We start from the raw sequence: 19,850 nt of genomic DNA, 5'->3' as shown, positions 1-19,850 counted from the left end.
ATCGACATACTGAAGCAGAGCAGTGTTATCAGGCATGTGAATACTGTCAAGTTGTCTTTTCAGTGCTTGGCTATAGATGCTGGGGCTTTCTGTGAATCCTTGAGGTGCGCGTGCAAATTTGAAGCTTCGTCCATTTAAACAGAATCCGAACAAGTATTGGCTTTCCGGGTCAATTGGAACACTAAAGAAAGCGTTCTTCAGATCAATTACGGTAAAGAACGCTGCTTCTGGATCAATAGCTGTCAACAATGAAAAGATATCTGGGACCACGGGGTACTGTGGTACAATACATTTATTCAATTCGCGCAAATCAATAACTAATCGATAAACTGGTGGTGCATTGGGATCGAACAGGGACCCCTCCCCCACCTTATGCGCCGGTGGTGCGTTGCAGGCCCGGTCCCCTGCCACAGCCGGACGGACAACTACGCGTACCCGCAGGATTTCCTGTATCTCCCTCAGGCCAACGGAGGTGACTGAGGCTGCGATCAACACCCAGACGAGGCGGTGAGGAGTGCGGAGGATCCCGACCAGAGCCTAGCTGAGAGAGCAAGATCCGAGGTATACGGAGGCCCACCAGGTTCCGAAGTTCCGAAGTATCTACGTCACGAGTCGAGTCCAGTCCAGTCCAGTGTCGAGTTTCTGAGGCCTTCTGTTCCGTGCTTCCCGGTGAGTACCGTTGCTAGGGACGCATCTAGACGTGCGCATTAATTTGTGCCGGTCAAGACGGGTTTGGGTACACAGACCCGGTATGCACTGTTTTTAGCGGTGTATCTGTACTGTTTAGCAGTATATCCGGTCTGCACTGTTTTAGCGGTGTATCTGTACTGTTTAGCAGTACATCTAGTATCATGCAGTTAGCTAGTTTTATTCTAATTATTGTTGTTCGTATTAAAATGTTTTAATGTGGTTTTAAATGTCGTGGTATGAGTGATTGTTCGATCTTCATTACTGTGTTTATTGTATTAACTGTGTTCAAGTTCGAGTAAGTATCAAGTATCAAGCAGCACGGCTGAAACATGCCGCTGTTCTCCAAACTAAGACAGATAAAAACCAGAAAAGGGGTACTCGAGGAAGCTGTTCCTATTCCACCTAGGGACACTCCAGGGTACTTTATGTACCATAAACATGGCCTAGATGCCGTATTATATCTCGATTTGTGGGTAGATTACACCAAAGATTTAACAGAGAATCAGAGATGGCCCGCTGCTGGGACATGGGATGCTGATTGCATCATGAGAGTAGAAGAAGCATTATGGAAAAAGAAAGCCAGACAGTCACAGAAGGATGCCATTGAATTATGGCGTAAGGAATCGCATAGACGCACAGAGAAAGTGCTCAGAAAAGAAGAGAAGAGTAGAGAGGAGTCTGACAAAGCCCGAGAAAACGTATTAGTTGAGGAAGGTATACGAGTAAAAGCAGAACAAGTAGACAGACAACGAAACACTCTTATGAATGGTATGTATCCTCTTATGGCCGAGGGTTTACCTAAGGCCACCCCGGAAGTACCAAAAGATCTGCCACCTCCATTGCTTCCGACTAAATTACACCACAAGACCGCAAAGGACATTTTCCTTTCATCCTACTTAGACGATGTAGCTCCCGCATATACAAATCCACGTGTCCAGGCGTACATACACATACACACGTTCTAGTGTGTCATCTTCTTTTCTTACTGGATGTACTTCTCGTAAGGGATTCTGTCTGTCGAAGTAATACATTTTTCTTTCCATGGAGGGAGCTGGACCAAGTTGTGGACACAGGAAGGCACTGTATCTGTGCCTTAAACACAAGATATTAGATACGATTTGGGATTAGGTTGCTCAGACATCACTGTGGTGGATCCTGTCTCCTCCCTGGGTTGCTTCTGTCCCAGTCCTGGAACGGCCCCTGCAGCGAGGGTGAAGTTCTTGATGGGCCTCTTCTTAAAAGGGCTCAGCTCAAAATTAATATGGAAAGGTCGGCGAGTAAGTAAGTGAAGGGATGGGTAAATGGCTGGATGAATTAGTAAAAGGGTGAATGGATGAATTACAGATTGAATAAATGGCTAATGAGAGAGGATGGATGGATTGATGAGTGAGGGGAAGGATGGAGAGAAAATGTAAATAGCTGGATGTATGGATGGAAGGGTAGCTGGATGATGGATGAGGGGAAAGATGGATGAGGGGAAGGATGATGGATGAGGAGAAGGATGGATGGATGGATGGAGGGGAAGGATGGATGGATGGAGGGGAAGGATGGATGGATGAGGGGAAGGATGGATGGATGGAGTGGATGGATGGAGGGGAAGGATGGATGGATCAGGAAATGGATGGATGGATGGATGAGGGGAAGGATAAATGGATGGGATGGATGGATGGGTGAGGGGAAGGATGGATGATGGATGAAAGGAAGGATGGATGAGGGGAAGGATGGAGGGATGAGGGGAAGGATGGATGGATGAGGGGATGGATGGATGAGGGGAAGGATGGATGGGCGAGGGGATGGATGGATGAATGAGGGGATGGGTGAGGGGATGGATGGATGAGGGGATGGATGGATGGATGAGGGGATGGATAGAGGGGAAGTGTAGGAGAGTAGGGTCTGCAATCCTATGATCACCCAGATTTTTTGCTTTTGTTTCACTGGTTTACGACTTTCTCTGGCTGTGGGCCTGCCAATCAGACCCACAGCCTAGCTGTTCTCTCACTAAATTGACATATGTGCCTTAGGTGCATTACCCAATTGGAACTGGGCCACCTTATCAGACCCTGTAACTCAGGGCATAGGTGTGCCCAGGGCCTACCAGGGGCTGAAGCATGTATTATGCCACCCCTGGATGGCCATCTAAATCTGACACAACTGGCTGCACGACAGCTGGGGCAAGGTGGTGTAATCACCCTTTGCTTTAGATATAGTATACCTATATCTAACCCTAAAAATGGACACACCGATTCCTATCAGTCACTCCTATGGCAGGCCTTGAAAATCCTGAAGGCAGAGTGCTTGGAATCGTGTGAAATGGTGCTCTGGCATGAGCTGAGCCCGTTTGCAGCCTGCGGAACCAAGTCCTAATAGCTGTTCCATGATAACGCATACCATATACTCTTAAGTGCATTATAATCCTCGCGGTTAAATGCTATCTTTGGTATTGCTTTATCAAACCATGTCGAGTAAGGTGTCATACGAATTGGAATACTAACCCCTCGCCAATTCTGGCAACGGGGTTAGCATTCCACCCTTCTAGAGGGACACAACATGTATGTAACTGTGAACCCCGGTTAAAGTTAACTGAAGCCTCAGCTCCACAAAATGGATGCTGCCACCACAGACACGAGTCTGACCTCCTGCTGCTGGGAGTCCTTCCAGCGAGGAGAGCTTGGACAAAGGGTTTCCTGTCAGGGGCGGTGCTAGCACCATCCCAGACAGGGTTTTGTGTATCCTGGGTAGGCAGGGCTTTACAGGAAGGTGACTGCTGAGTGGCACCCCGGTGCTCACTACGCATCTGCCGGCTAGAACCAGTTCCAGGGGCACACCCGCCCCTGGCCTGGGGAAAGTCCGGCATGGGAGAGGGGTGTAACCACCCCCCTTCCTGGTCCCACCCCTAGGGCAGGACCTAGTCGCGTACCGACCCCTTTCTTTAGGATAAAGGCAGGAGCGGGGACCCTTCCAAATTAGATCATCTTTGAATCAAGAACTACTTTCTACGAAAGGAAACTCAAGACTCTTCTCAAGATTTCTCCCTTGTGGCTAAGGAGTAGTCACCCTGCATCCGCAGGCACCATCTAAGAACTCTGCGGTTTGCTGCACGTCCTTCCTCAGGAATCCGACCGACCAGCACGACGAGACCCGGCTTCCCTGGCACCTCTGACCTCTACCTACCTCTACAGCTAAGCTGAGAACCGTAGGTGCGACGAGACCTCGAGGGACCGGCCATCATCTGAACTGCACGACTGTTATCCAGCACGACCGCCGAGGGATCCTCTGGTGAGTGCTTTGGGGTCCGAGAAGCCCCGACCCTGAGCAGCTCCAGCACCGAAGTCCAGCCTCCCAGCATCTCCACGATCTGCGTGGGGCCCTTCTGCTTTTTGCTGCTCACCGCATTGTTTGGCTACTAGCCCGCTGGCTTGTGGCCTTCTTAACGACGCCCGACGACATCACTGCTGCTGGTCTGGTTGCTCCAGACTGGCCCTTGCTCCCTTCCAAGAGAGGAGCACCCCGGACCCTCCTGGTCCACTCCAGACGCCATTTTGAGTCCACGCGTGGGCTTGAATTTGCCAAGGCTTTGTTGCCCAATCCTGGGTCCAGCGACGTCGACAGCATCATCCATCGTGGGACAGCTCGCACCTCCATCCTGGTCGCCAACAACGCCTCCTGGTCCGTGAGATCTGCAGAGCACAGCGTCGCCCACTCACCTAGTTGAGGTGACTACCATCCGGTGCCCTCCTGGTGCCACCTGACTACTGACTAGTAGTCACGAACTTGGTCCCCTCTGCTTTCAGGTGTCATCCATCTTCGATCCAGGCTTGGATCACTCGAACTATCTTCACTGGTCGCCTGCCAGCAACTTCTTCTTTCAGGCTCCTGGTCCGTCTACGAGGATTCCCTTCGTCTTTTGGGACATATGCAGCTGCAGCCCCTGGGCTAGGTAACTTCGGCATTTCGGTGCCCCAGCATAGCCTCACTATCCAAGGGTCAGGATCCACTTTCGTTTTCCTCCTACCAGGTCGGGTTCGCCCGAGAACACTAACTTTGCTTTTACTAGCTCCCATAGACTTTGTCCCGCATCCCGCGTGAGAGTGCACACTCTGCACCCGAGTCCCCTAGGCCTCCTATTAGTAATCTGAAGGTTCAGTAGTCAAGACCTAGCGATTCCAAAGCCTATTAGTACAGTACTTACCTGCTAGTAATTTCGCATTCCACTTTTAGAGTATATGGTTTTTCGTGCCCCTCAGGCATTTGTGTAAATTGTGCAACTTGAAGTATTTTCATAAGAGTTTTGTTGTGTGCTTAGTACCCTGTCCTCATAAAGAGTACAGGGCTGTTGTGATCTAAATAAATACACTGTTTATTTTCATAAAACTTGTGTGGTGTCCTTTCACTTGGTGTTCAAGGGGTATATGTGATGGTATAACAGCTGGCTTAACACGCCCTCTAGAGTTTAGCCCGAAGACTGCTCGTATCCATGCTACTAGGATAGCTGGTCTATAAGGTTGACTTACAACCAATCACCATAAGGGTTGTTTGGACTGATACAAAGTGCTCACTAGAATAGTGAACATTATATATCAGGCCAACTTCTCACAGGAAGGATGAATGGATGGGTGGGTGAAAGGATGGATGGATGATGAAGGAAGGATGGATGATGAGGGGAAGGATGGATGATGCGGGATGGATAGACGGATGGATGATGAGGGGAAGGGTGGATGGATTGTGTGGTATCCTTCTCTATGTTTGCATCTGTATCTTACTCTTAGTAGAATGTTATTCATAGAATCTGATGATGTAGTCATGTTATGGTTCTAATCTGATCAAGACTGTGTCAGTTGCTGCCTGCTTATCTCTGCTGTGGATGAGATCCTTTCTTCCTCTGATGAGAATAAAGAAACTTGTTTATCCAATCTTCAATTGAGATGTACTTCTTCACACTGGCGACGAGGATGGGATTGGAAAGAAAATTCCCTACTACAAGCAACTTTACCTTCTAAAAGGACATTTTTCTCTTAACAAAAAATATCAGGAAAAGGATTTCAACACCAAGCCTCAACTCAAGGTACTTTTTGGTTAATTTATTGACTCTAAGCCTTGGCAGCATAAGAAGACTTGAATTTATTATACTTTAATTACTTTAATTTAACGCATCTTACTGAGGCTTGATACTGTCTATCTGCTCTTCACGTGATTTAAAGGCAACAGACTTCTTTAATTCATGCGGAAATTTAAATTACTTTTTATCCATTCATAAAATTGACTTTATGCATCCAAAATGCTTGTTTGCTTATAACCTGAAGCGCTAACTCGCTGACTTTCTTATCAACGCGCTAAACTCTTTATAACGCTGGTGCGTGGTATCTGCTGTTTATAGCGCTATAAAATGCTGGATTGAGGTGATAACTATCATGCTGGATTGATGTGTATACGGCGTGTAGTGCCTGCCCGCCGAGTCAAGACACTCTGCTCTATCAGTTGGCACCTTTGATCATTCACCCTTCGCGTCTACATGCTTACTGTTTGAAAGTAAATACCGGCATCTGCGGGCCTTCACGCTCCATCACCGGCATCTTCTCTACTTTCTGTGGCACGCTGTGACGCTGCACGTCCTCACGCTCCGTCACCAACTTCTGCTCTGCTACTTCTGCTCTGCTCTGCCTGACAACGCTTATAACCGGATTTTCGAGTACCTGTTTTCAGCGGCACTTCACTTCCTAAACGTTTTATTATATCAGCGCTTCCTCATATTATTTTTAAAAAATGAAAGGTAAAGAGGTAATAACTTTAATTCCGAAATAACGTTTTATAATCAACTTTGACTTCTACCTTTTGATACTCAGAGACTTCTACTGGACAAGTGTTGCTGAATCTTAGTCCTGGGAGATCTTATCTGCGCTGACACACTCAGCTTCTTTCATGTGTGCAGTTGAACTTTACTTTAAAAATACGTTTCTTCATAATCATAATGATTTTTATTCTACAGTCTGTGCTAATAACTTTTTATTTACAGGTTATACTTAGATTTGATATTTAAGTCTCAGATTGTTCTTTTGCTTATTATTTACATATTTCATTGATGTCTTATCTTAGATATTGATACTTGATACGTCATCTTGTTTTGCAGAATATACTGATTTCCATTTAATTTGATTTATTTTATATAATTGTTGAAGTTATGCAAAACGTTACGGCTGCACCCTTTTTCCTTTCGAAACCAGGGGATCCACCTATTCGCTGGTCTAAATGGAAAAAGGTGTTTTTAAACTATGCAAGAGTATGTGGTACTTCTCTTTCTGCAGAAAGGAAGTCTGCGCTTCTAATGCACTGCTTAGGCTCAGAAGGGCAAGAAGTATTTGAACATTTGCCTGAATTAACTACTGAAGAGGCTAATAATTTAAATGAATTTGAGGTCAACATTAAAAAGCTAGATAAACACTATTTGCCAAAAGTGAGTACCATCTTAGAAAGGTACCACTTTGGCAGGCGCATGCAGAAAGAGGAAGAGTCTGTTGAGACTTATGTCACGGCTTTGCGAAAGTTAGCTGCCACTTGTAAATTTGAAGGTACTTTAGAAGAAAGGTTGCGTGATCAATTCATGCTAGGATGTTGTTTAGAGAAAATTAAGGATGAATTGTGGCAAAAAGATGATCCTAACTTAGATGAAGTTATTAACATTGCCAAAAGACTTGAACACTCTGATGCGTGTGTTAAAGTCTTTAAGAAAGAAAAACAGATCTCTGAAGAAAAAGTCTTGGTGATTAAGAAGAATAAATCTCTAGAGAGACCAGACCAAAGATCAACCACTAGAATTTCTAAGAAAGTATCCAATGCTCCTTCTTCTTCTCATAATTTTCAAAGAGTCCCTTCTAATTCAAAATTAAAATGTTTCCGTTGCAATGCCTTAGATCATTTAGCCAATGATAAGTCATGCCCTGCTTTGTCCTCTAAATGCAATAACTGTGGGAAAGTAGGACATTACTCAAAGGCTTGCAGATCTCAGTTGATCAAAAAGAAGAAACAAGTGAAAGAGGTATTAGTTGACGATGACTCTGACTCTGATTCAGATGACTTGCATTGTGGTGAAATTTCTGTATTTGATGAAGACTTTGATCCTAACTCAAATGAACTGCACTGTGCTGAGATATCTGTGTTCGATGGGAAAAAATGTAAGGGTGCTGTTGATGTTGTACGCATTGACAATTGTGAAGTCAAGATGCTATTTGACTCTGGGGCAAAAATTACTTTAATTCCTGAAACTTTCTTTGATGAGAAACTGTTTGGGAAGGTAAAAGTTTTTAAACCTGACATAAGACCATTGGCCTATGGGAGGAAACCTATGAAAATTGTGGGTTACTTCATTGGTCAAATTGACTACAAAGGACGACTCACTGCAGGTAAAATTTACATCTCATGCAGGGGTGACAGCATCTTAAGTTGGTTTCATCAGGCAGACTTACATCTCGCCTTACTTCCTGGTGAAAACCCTTGCATCATTTTAAGGGATATAGGTTCTCACTCTGGTGACAAGCATCCTTTCTTTTTTTTTTCTTTTTTTTTTTATTAAACAAGCCGTAGGAAAAACATTGGTACATTAAATACTTCATAATTAGACAAAGATTTCCAGACAATATGCAAGAGACAAAACTACACAAACTGCAATAGCGTACGACTAAGCGTTTTTCCTTTCATAAAGTGCTAGAACAAAGACGTAGTCAGATGGGAAATATAAAAACTATTGGTATGGAACAAGCATCAAGATTGCAATATGGTTTATAAAGTGCTAGTGCTATGAGGTATGAGAGCTGCTAATTTAAAACAGCAAGAGTATTATTGTAATTTTTTAAGTGCTAGTGCAGTAACGTGTAAAATTGGCATATATAAAGTGACTAGTGCATTAAAGTGCGTGGACCGAAAATATATACCAGGAGGAGTATTATCATATTTCTTTAAAGTACAAATGCAGAATCGCGCAACATTGACAAATAAATATATATACGATAAGGTGCACAGACAGCTGATATAATATAGCAGATTAAATATATAGTTGCAGTTCTTTAAAATGTAGAAGCAATACCATCCAAAAATTTGACTTAAATAAAACAATCAACTTCCTTTTATCGATTCAAGCATCTCAAAATATTTCCAGTTCCTTTCAAATCTTGCAATCGCTCCCACTCTACCTGCATAAGCTCTCTCAAAGTTACATGTTCTTCTCATTTTATTAATCCATTTTAATTGACATGGGGCTATCATAGATTTCCAATTTTGTAGGATCAAAGACCGTGCTACCGCCGTAGAGATAAAAATAAACACTTCTTCTGATTTGTTAAACCTATTCCTTTCTTTACAGACACCGAAAAGGGCTACCTCTGCCTCTGGTAGTAGAATTTTCCCAATTGCCATCTCCAAGTCTGCAAAAATCTCCTTCCAGAAGGATTCTAACTTTGGACAGGAGAAAAAAATATGATACCAACCACCCTGACCCATAGTTTTACATCTGAAACATTTATTCTCGCATTCAGGGAATATTCTCTGCAAAGCCTCAGGGGTATAGTATATCAGCCAACGAGAAAAAAAGGACATACGTTTGTAATTAGCTGCTCGGAGTGCTTTGTTTCCTAAATGACATATAACTTCCCAGTCTTTATCTGTAAAAACACACTGAGTCATTAGACTTATTTTTTCTAAGTGACTAGCAGTTATAGGAGATGATCCAGAAGGGAAGAGCTTTTTATACCAGAATCCAATACCCGTATGTTTCTCCCCATATAGAGCTGTTAACAAAACATTGGGTGTTGTGTCTAACCCTCCTATCACTTTTTTTATAAAATTGACCAGTTGTACATATTCGAAAAACCTAATACGTCTAGGATGTGCTCTATCTATTACCGTTTGCCAGCCAATTACAGAATTTTGGATGAGTAGGTGCCTTATTTCCCCAAATCCAGCAGATTCCCATTCTAGCAGGTGATTCAAAGATATCTGAAGACCCATCTTAGTACATTCTATCAATTTCAAATAAATAGATCCATCTGAACCATATTTTTTAAATAAAAGCCGTAATCTTGATGCATATCTTATCAGTGTCTTATATCTTGTTTTCTTAAGAAGCTTTGCAGTTTTTAAAAAGAAAAAAATTTGAGAGCCTGATTCCTCAAGCATTTTTTCCCAAAAAAATTGTCTCTTGTCTGTCTATTCCTTAATAATCCCGCCACTATGTCAAAAAAAGCTGCTTCATAATATATGTTTTAAAATGGGGCAGAGCGAGTCCACCTAGGTTTACTGAAAGTTGTACCACCGAGAGCTTAGCTCTTGAGGCCTTTTTATTCCAAATAAATCTTCTCATCATGGATTCGAGTTCATTAAAAAAGACCATGTTAACTTTAATTGGGATATTGCTAAACAAGAATAAAAGCAAAGGCAGTACGTTCATCTTTATCAGAGCCACTCTGCCAATCAAAGACAAAGGCAACAGGTCCCATTGTTCGAGTAAGCTCTTGATTTTGTTCTTCGTTTTTAAATAATTTAAACAAAAATGTTCTTGATACTCCCTGGTCACGTAGATCCCCAGGTATCTTATTGGATCCCGTTTTTCTGCTTGGGGCTGAAGTTCTAACAGAAGAAAATCTAAATTTGAGCATAAAACAAGAACTTCTGTTTTTTTCTCATTGATCTTATAACCCCCAATCTTTTCATATTCCTTAAGATCTTTCATAAGATGTAAAATATTTTCTTTATCGGGAGCCATATATAAGATAATATCGTCCGCGAACAATTTTAGTTTTGACATTCCAACGATTGGGGGAAATATTGCTACATTATTCCTTAATTTTATTACTAGAGGTTCGATAAAAAAGGTAAAAAGCAAGGGAGATAGGGGGCACCCCTGTCTAGTGCCTCGATTTATTTTTATCTTCCCTGCTTGCCTAGCGTTAATTATAACCTGGGCTGATGCCCCTTCATAAATATTCTGTAGCATATTAATAATTAGAGCAGGGAACCCAAAATAACCCAGGGAAGTAAATAAAACTGACCAGTTAACTAAATCAAATGCTTTTTCTGCATCAATCATTAAGATGCATGCAGAGATTGAGTTAATATTAGAAAAATCTAACGCCTGTATTAAATATTCTGTGTTAGCTGCCATATAACGACCGACTATAAACCCCGTCTGGTCTTGATGTATTACCTCCTGGGCTGCGAACACAAATCTTTGAGCCCAGATTTTCATAAAGGATGTGACTCCTTGTACATCTAGCTGTAATGAAGTATCTGTTCAAAAAGCCTCTGATATGCATGAGAGTGAAGGGTCTTTTCCTAATTGGCGAAAACTATTTGAGGGGGTCTTTAGTGACAAACTTGGTTGCCTTTCCGGTTATGTTCATAACATTGTCTTGAAGACAAATGCTGTCCCGGTAGCATGTAAAGTGCGCAATGTCCCTTTGGCGATGCAGGAACCAATGCGGTTAGAGTTGGAAAAGCTTTTGAATGATGGTATTATTGTAAAAACCGAAGCGAGTGAATGGGTTTCGCCTGTCGTTTTAGCTCGTAAACCCTCAGGCGAGATTCGTTTTTGTGTTGATCTCAGGGCTCTCAATAGGGAGGTCGTGGCTGTCCTCTTCCTAATATTAATACCATGTTGACTCAGTTGGGAGGTGCCTGCATGTTCTCCACTCTTGATTTGAGAGCAGCATACCATCAGGTGAGGATTGATGAGACTTCCATGGGTTTCACTACCTTCATCACACCTTTAGGAACATTTAAGTTTACTCGCCTACCTTTTGGCTTAATATCTGCAGCCTCCGTTTTTCAGCGAGTAATGGAGGATGTATTGAAAGGTATTACTGGAGTCAAAATTTATCAGGACGATGTACTTGTTTTTGGGTCATCACAGAGTGAGCATGATTTAAGAGTTAGATCTGTCCTGGAACATTTTGAAGATAGAGGCTTGACTTTGAGGGAAAACAAGTGTAGATTTAATTTGACTGAAATCGACTATTTGGGTCACTGTTTGACTCCTGGTGGTGTGAAACCTAAACACAAGTTAGTGAAGACCATACATAGTTTGCCTACGCCAAAGTCTAGAGAAGAGTTGGTCACCTTTTTAGGCATGGCGGAATATTATAATAAATTTGTGCCACACTTTGCCAATAAGACTTCTAACATGAGAGCTTTGTTGAAAAAAGGGATAACATTTTCTTGGTCTCAGGTTTGTCAAAAAGAGTATGAACTCGTTAAACAGGATCTAAGTCTAGCTCCCTCATTACAGAGTTTTGATGTTGATAATAGTTCAATTTTGGTCACAGATGCCAGTTCCCGGGGGTTAGGAGCTGTGCTCAAGCAAGTGAGGGATGGGAAAGAAATTACCATCTTGTTCTTGTCAAGATCTTTAGTTGGTCCAGAATTGTCGTACTCGGTGATTGAAAAGGAGGCGATTTGCATTTATTGGGCCATTAGGAAGCTGAAGAAATTCTTGTGGGGTAATTCTTTTGTGGTTCACACTGATCATAAACCACTGAAGGAGGTTTTTTATAAAAAAGGTTTAGATGCCATTTCCTCACGTATCTGTAAATGGGTTATTGCTCTTCAAGAATTCGAATTTGAAGTAAAGTACTTACCGGGGGTGAACAATAAGGTTGCTGATTCTCTTTATAGATTGGTTGTGGAACAAAGTGACCAGAATGTTGAATTAGCTGAAGATTCATGGGAGATTGATGAGTTTAAGGTGTGTGAGATCGTTGAAGGAGTTGTTCAGGAGAATGATTGGAGGGATGCCATAGGTACGGACTCTGAGTTACAGGAAGTTTGTAGTTTGGTGAGTAATGGCTGGCCATGTCTTAAGAATCTGAGCGATAGTGCCAAGAGGTATTGGAACGTCAAGGATGAGCTATCCTTAAAGGATGGTTTGTTGTGGAGAGGTACTAGGCTTATTCCACCTTCTTTGATTAGGGAAAAAATTCTTCTCTTGGCTCATCAAGGACATCAAGGCATATCCAAAACCAAAGAGAGGATACGACTACATTTCTGGTGGCCTGGTATTGACCTTCTTGTGGAACGGATGATTCGTGATTGTATTGAATGTAACTCCTCTGACAAGGTTTGTAAGACAAGGACACAACCAATGGTTATTAGGGATACCCCTGTGCGTTGTTGGCAGGATGTTGCTTTAGACATCCTAGGTCCTATTTCTTCTGGGAATTCTCAACGGTATGTCTTAGTCATGATGGATATGTTCTCGCGTTGGCCAGAAGTAAAAATTACCCAAAATATTGAGACTAAAGATGTTGTAAAATTTTTATGTGATGTTTTCTGTAGGGAAGGGTTTCCTGAAACCATCCTCACTGATAATGGGGTACAGTTAGTATCAAAAGAGATGGAAGATTTTTTGGCTAGTAAAGGTGTTAGACACAAGCGTTGTTCACTTTACCATCCAGAATGTAACGGTATGGTGGAAAGGTTCAACCGTGTCCTTAAGGAATCCATTCAGATTTCTAAAGACCAAGGTTCAGATTGGAAGGACAATCTTATGGAGAGAGTCATGATTTATAGAATTACACCACATTGCTCCACAGGTGAGGTACCTTTTGTACTTTTTCGTGGTCGCACCCCAAACACTTCCTTATTTCAGACTTGGATGAGAGATTTGGGTGTGGAAACAAGTACTCTTAACAAGGATCCAGTCCTAAAGCAAAAGGTGAAATCTGAACTGAGAAAGGAAAATTTTGATAACAGACATGCTGTCGCTTCTACCAAGGTATGTGTTGGGGATCAGGTGAGAGTTCGTCTTCCACTTAGATCTTCAGGGCCAAAGTTTTCTTCTCCTTTTGTTGTTTCAAAATTGTTTCGTAATGCTGTTAAGTTAAATGATGGAAGAATTTGGAATTTGAATCGTATTGCTCCCTTTTTAGGTTCAACTGAGAAGCAAGCTACGACCAAAGATTTGGCAAAAAAATGTGTGCATCTTGAATCTGGTGTAGTGTCTGATGTTCCCACCAGGAAAAGCATGCGTTTATGTCGTGCCCCTACTGCTCTGAATGATTACATTTTGAAATAATTTATTTTTGTTTCCTCTCTCTTTATTGTTTTTTTTTGTGTTTCAGGGGAAGGTGTGTGGTATCCTTCTCTATGTCTGCATCTGTATCTTACTCTTAGTAGAATGATATTCATAGAATCTGATGATGTAGTCATGTTATGGTTCTAATCTGATCAAGACTGTGTCAGTTGCTGCCTGCTTATCTCTGCTGTGGATGAGATCCTTTCTTCCTCTGATGAGAATAAAGAAACTTGTTTATCCAATCTTCAATTGAGATGTACTTCTTCACAGATGGATGATGAGGGGAAGGGTGGATGGATGGATGATGAGAGGGTGCGTGAAAAGATGGATGGATGGATGATTAGGGAATGGATGGATGATGAGGGGGTGGGTAAAAGGATGGATGGATGATGAGGGGGTGGGTAAAAGGATGGATGGATGGATGATGAGGGGAAGGATGGATGGATGATGAGGGGAAGGATGGATGGATGATGAGTGGGTGGGTACAAGGATGGATGGATGGATGATGAGGGAAAAGGATGGATGGATGATGAGGGAAAAGGATGGATGGATGATGAGGGGAAGGAAGGATGATGAGGGAAGGACGGATGGATGAAAGGATGGATGGATGGAGAGTCGGTGGGTGAAAGGATGGATGGATGATGAGTGGGTGGGTGAAAGGATGGATGAATGATGAGTGGGTGGGTGAAAGGATGGATGGATGGATGGATGAGTGGATAGTGGGTGGGTGAAAGGATGGATCAGTGGATTGGATGGTGGGTGGGTGAAAGGATGGATGAGTGGGTGGATGGATGAGTGGGTGGGTGGATGGTGGGTGGGTGGGTGGGTGGATGTTTGGGTGTATGATGGGTGGGTAGGTGGATGAGTGAAATGATGGATGGATTGATGGATCGATAAGTGCAAGGGTGAATGAATGGACGTATGAGTGAAAGGGTGGATGTAAGGATGGATGAGTGAGTGAAAGGGAGGGTAGATGGACAAAAGGATGAATAGATGTGTGAAGGAGTGAAATTATAGATGGATGAGTGATAGGATCAATGGATGGATTCATGAGTGGATGAGTAGATGGATGGATGGATGGGTGGGTGGATGGATGGATGGAAGGAAGGATGGCTAAGTGAAAGGGTCGATGGAGAGAGAAAGGGAGGATGGATGGATGACTAAAATAGTGGATGGGTGGAAGGATTAGTAAGTGAAAGGATGGCTGGATTGGTGAAAGGGTAAATGGCTGAATGGATGAGTGAATGGATGGATGGGATAAAGAGTGGTTGGATGAGTGTACAGATGGATAGGGTGAAATGGTGGATGGATGGTTGGATGGATGGATAATGGAGATGAGTGAAAGGATGGATGAGGGGATGGATGAAGGGATGGATGAGTGAAATGATAGATGGAAGGATACATGATGGATAGGTTTGCAAACGGTTGAATATGTTTGGAAATGGCTGGGCTTACTTATATACTATTGCGCGACCTCTGATGAGTCTGTAAAACGTACCTATTGTCCTGAAGTTTTGTCCTGAATTTTGACCTCCTGTCCTGAATTTGTGTCCTGAATTTTGACCCTTTGTCCTGAATTTTTACACTCACCGTCCTGAATTTGCACCAATGCCAGTTGGTCACCCTACCTAGAGGATCTGTATAGTGGGAAGAATAACCGGAGTGCGCACTGAGATATTAATACAACAAACCCTACAATGCTGAGAGACACGTGGAGGACCCGTTGCGGGCGAGGCAATGCCCTTTGTTTTGAAGGTCACCAGAGGCAGACAGCAGGTGCCCTCTAAGGGGTGCTCCTGGCATTGTGATTTATTTAAATGGCACTGTTCAGCCGAGCAGCCTCTGTGGGTTCCAATCGGTAGTGTAACTGCCCCATTCATAATACTTCCGCCCTTAAACCTCGGCCCCAAGCCTACCATGAAAGACACTGCGGGGGAAACGTTTGAAGCAGGGACATCTTGGGGATTCTGAGGGGCCTGGGGTCAAATGTATTCTTGGGCCCCTGTTCGGAACAGTTTTGAATTTATGATCCAGTAGTATCAAGGCGTTTATGTACTCTTTGGCCCACAGCAGCAGCTCACTAATATTACTGCAAATAACCTCTCATTTCTCACGTGAGATCCTGTTTTTATCTAAAGGAAACTTTTTTATGCAGGTTGCATGAAACAAACACACACCACCTACATTACAAATAAAAATAAAATAAAAGGAAAACAGTGTTTTAAAAAATCTGTTTAAAAATTATTGTAGGTCGTCAGGGCTGGATTCGCTGCAAAACAGAGTTGGCTCGATCAGTACTGTGCATCCCCCTCTCGCCCGAAAGGCGGGGGCCCTGGGCCGGAGCCCACATGCCTTACAACCAGGGCCAGACTGCAAACCTCAACCGGCCCTGGCAAAGTGCTCGGCCGGCCCCCCCTCCCCACTGGGGGGGTTGGAGGTGCTGCTGAGCTCTTTGCAGGGGCCGGTTTTCGACCGATTTTGGTACAGAGCCGATTTTCAGCAAAAATGGCCCTGTAGCAAAAACGGCCCCCAGGGGTCCAAAACCAGCCCCCACCCGTGCGGCGCACCGGGGGATTGCCCGGTGCCCGCTATGGCCAGTCCGGGCCGTCCTGAGCCTCGGCGAAGCGGTCGCTCCCCTCGCAGCTCCCCGCACATCAGCTGGTATCGTTACGATCACGCTCTAGTAGAAGCTGCTAGGCATTGTAGTGATCTATGACCTGACTGTAGCGCCTATTACCTGACTTGCTTCGCACTGCTAATTGATTAACCATTGTAGCGCTGTACTTTGGAGACCGTGCACAGTTATTTTGTGCTCCTTTATTTTGTCTGTGTCACCCGCTTTGCCTGCTCTGTTTACTGCTATCTGACTGTGCTGACCAGTCTTCTAGCGCTTTTTCTAGGCCGTGCCCCATCTCGTCCTGTAGCGCTTTTTTGGATCGCTGCCATTTTGTCTGTTTGCTTGTTGTTCTGACCCACAGCCCGGCTATCCACCCCGCACCCGCCTCCCAGCTGCTCCTCCCTCCCACAGAGAGTAAAGCCCTACCCATACCGCAATAGCGCTGTGACCGTCCTGAGCCTCGGCGAAGCGGTCGCTCCCCATGCGCGCCAAAGGTGCGCCAAAGGTAAGCCCGTCTACGCCCGTCCGCGCCTGGACCGCGCCCAGCGCCATACCCCCTGGCCCCCGCAAACCCCCCTCCACCCGCATAACGTATGACGCCGCCACCCTCCTAGCCCTTAACCCCGGACGCACACCTCAATGCTACGAAGCTGCCCCGGGACGTACCCACGGTCCCTTCGCTTGCCACTCCTGCAAATTTACCAGCATCAAGACCCATACCACATCCACTAACCCCAAACACAGCTCCGACTCTAACCACCTGAAGTGCATCCTGCTGAACACCCGCTCGGTCCACAGACACGCCACAGAACTCTGGGATCTACTCAACACTACATCACCGGACGTCGCCTTCCTTACTGAAACATGGATGAACGCATCATCAACACCCGACATCGCCATAGCCATCCCGGACAATTACAAGATCATCCGAAAAGACCGCACCGTCCAAACAGGAGGAGGCATCGCCATCGTCCACAAGAACACCATCAAAATCCCGACCAGCTCCGACGATAACCTTACAACAGCCGAACACCTCCACTTCCAGATCCACACCGACCCCAGGACCCCACTCAGAGGCACCCTCATCTACAGGCCTCCAGGACCCCGTAAACAATTCAGCGAAGACATCACTGACTTCATCAGTCTACATGCCCTCGCCTCTGAGAACTACATTCTATTAGGAGACCTCAACTTCCACCTGGAAAAGAAAAACGACAGCAACACCACCACCCTCCTTGACAACCTGGCCAATCTCGGCCTCAAACAACTTGTTGACACCCCCACCCATGTAGCCGGACATACGCTCGACCCAATCTTCACCTCCAGCAAACACATCTCCTTCGATCGATCGCACCACAGCTCTCCCCTGAATGGACCACAGTTGTGTTCACTTCAGCTACAAAACCACCTCGACCCACAACCCCCCACAACCTATCCCCCAAAGAAAATGGAACAAAATCACCACCGACCAACTCCTCACATCGCTCAACCAAAACCCACCCGCCCTCTCATCGAACCCAAACCAAGCTGCCATCAAATTCAAACAATGGATCACTCACAGCGCTGACGAATTAGCACCCTTGAAAAACCATCACACCAAACAAGACAGCAAAAAGGCCCCCTGGTTCAACGATGACCTTAAGAAATCAAAAAAGCTATGCCGTACTCTCGAGAAAACATGGAGAAAAAACCCAACCACCGACAACATGTCCACCTTCAAGGCAGACACCCGCAAACACCACCAGCTGATTCGATCCACCAAGAAATTAGCATTCAAGAATCGACTCGACAACAACGCCCATAACAGCAAGGAACTATTCAACATCGTCAAAGAATTCACCAACCCCACCGCAGCCTCAAACGACATCACTCCCTCCCAAGACCTCTGCGATTCGTTATCCTCCTTCTTCTACAACAAAATTGCTGACATACATAACAGCTTCGAAAACAGTTCCAACGAACAATCCTCTCCACCCCCCTCAGAACCTAAACCGCCCTCTAACAACCTCACCGCCTGGAACCCAATCACCACTGAAGACACCATCCGCCTAATAAATTCCATCCACTCTGGCTCGCCAACCGACCCATGTCCCCACCACATCTTCAACAAAGCAGACTCCATCATCGCACCCCATCTCCGTGATGTCATCAACTGCTCCTTCATCTCTGCTTCCTTCCCAGAAAGCTGGAAACATGCCGAAGTCAGCGCCCTCCTGAAGAAACCCACAGCAGACCCCTCTGAACTTAAAAACTACCGCCCCATATCCCTCCTCCCATTCCCGGCCAAAGTCATTAAGAAAGCCGTCAATAGCCAACTTGCCGCCTTCCTCGAATCCAACAACTCCCTCGATCCCTCACAGTCCGGCTTTCGAGCCAAACACAGCACCGAAACCGCCCTCATCGCAGCAACAGACGACATCCGAACACTACTGGACAATGGAGAAACAGTGGCCCTCATTCTACTCGACCTCTCCGCCGCCTTCGGCACTGTCTGTCACAGCACACTCATACAACGCCTCAGCAACATCGGCATAAAAGGAAAAGCCTTGGACTGGATCATCTCGTTCCTAGCTGGGAGAACTCAGAGAGTCCGACTTCCCCCATTCAAATCAGAGGCCACCGAAGTCATTTGCGGTGTACCACAAGGATCATCACTCAGTCCCACCCTCTTCAACGTTTACATGAGTCCACTCGCTTCCATCGCGCGTCAACACAACCTTAACATCATCTCCTACGCTGACGACACCCAGCTGATCCTTTCCCTCACCAAAGACCCAAACACCGCTAAAACCAATCTTCACGAAGGCATGAAAGAAGTAGCCGTATGGATGAAAAACAGCCGCCTTAAACTTAACTCAGACAAAACGGAAGTGCTCATCCTAGGATCATCCCCCTCTGCCTGGGACAACTCATGGTGGCCTTCGGATCTGGGCTCAGCACCCATACCCACAGACCACGCTCGTAACCTTGGCTTCATCCTAGACTCCTCACTCTCGATGACCAAACAAGTCAATGCCGTCTCATCCTCCTGCTTCAACGTACTTCGTATGCTCAAAAAAATCTTCCATTGGATACCCGCCGAGACAAGAAAGACTGTCACCCACGCACTGGTTACGACTCGACTAGACTACGGAAACACCCTCTACGACGGAATTACAGCCAAATTACAGAAAAAACTCCAACGCATCCAAAACGCATCAGCGAGACTCATTTTGGACATCCCTCGCCAAGATCACATTACCGGCCACCTGAAAGACCGCCACTGGCTTCCCGTCAACAAGAGAATAACATTCCGTCTCCTCACCCACGCACACAAGGCCCTCTACAAACTAGGGCCCGAATGCCTCAACACTCGACTATCCTTCTACACACCCACCCGCCAACTAAGATCCTCCAATCAAGGCCTCGCCGCAGTTCCGCGTATCCAAAGATCCACCATGGGAGGTAGATCCTTCTCCTACTTGGCGGCCAAGACCTGGAACTCACTCC

The sequence above is a fragment of the Lissotriton vulgaris genome, chromosome 10, assembly GCF_964263255.1.
Source record: "Lissotriton vulgaris chromosome 10, aLisVul1.2, whole genome shotgun sequence".
Classification (NCBI taxonomy): domain Eukaryota; kingdom Metazoa; phylum Chordata; class Amphibia; order Caudata; family Salamandridae; genus Lissotriton; species Lissotriton vulgaris.
Note: the sequence above shows the minus strand (reverse complement) of the source record.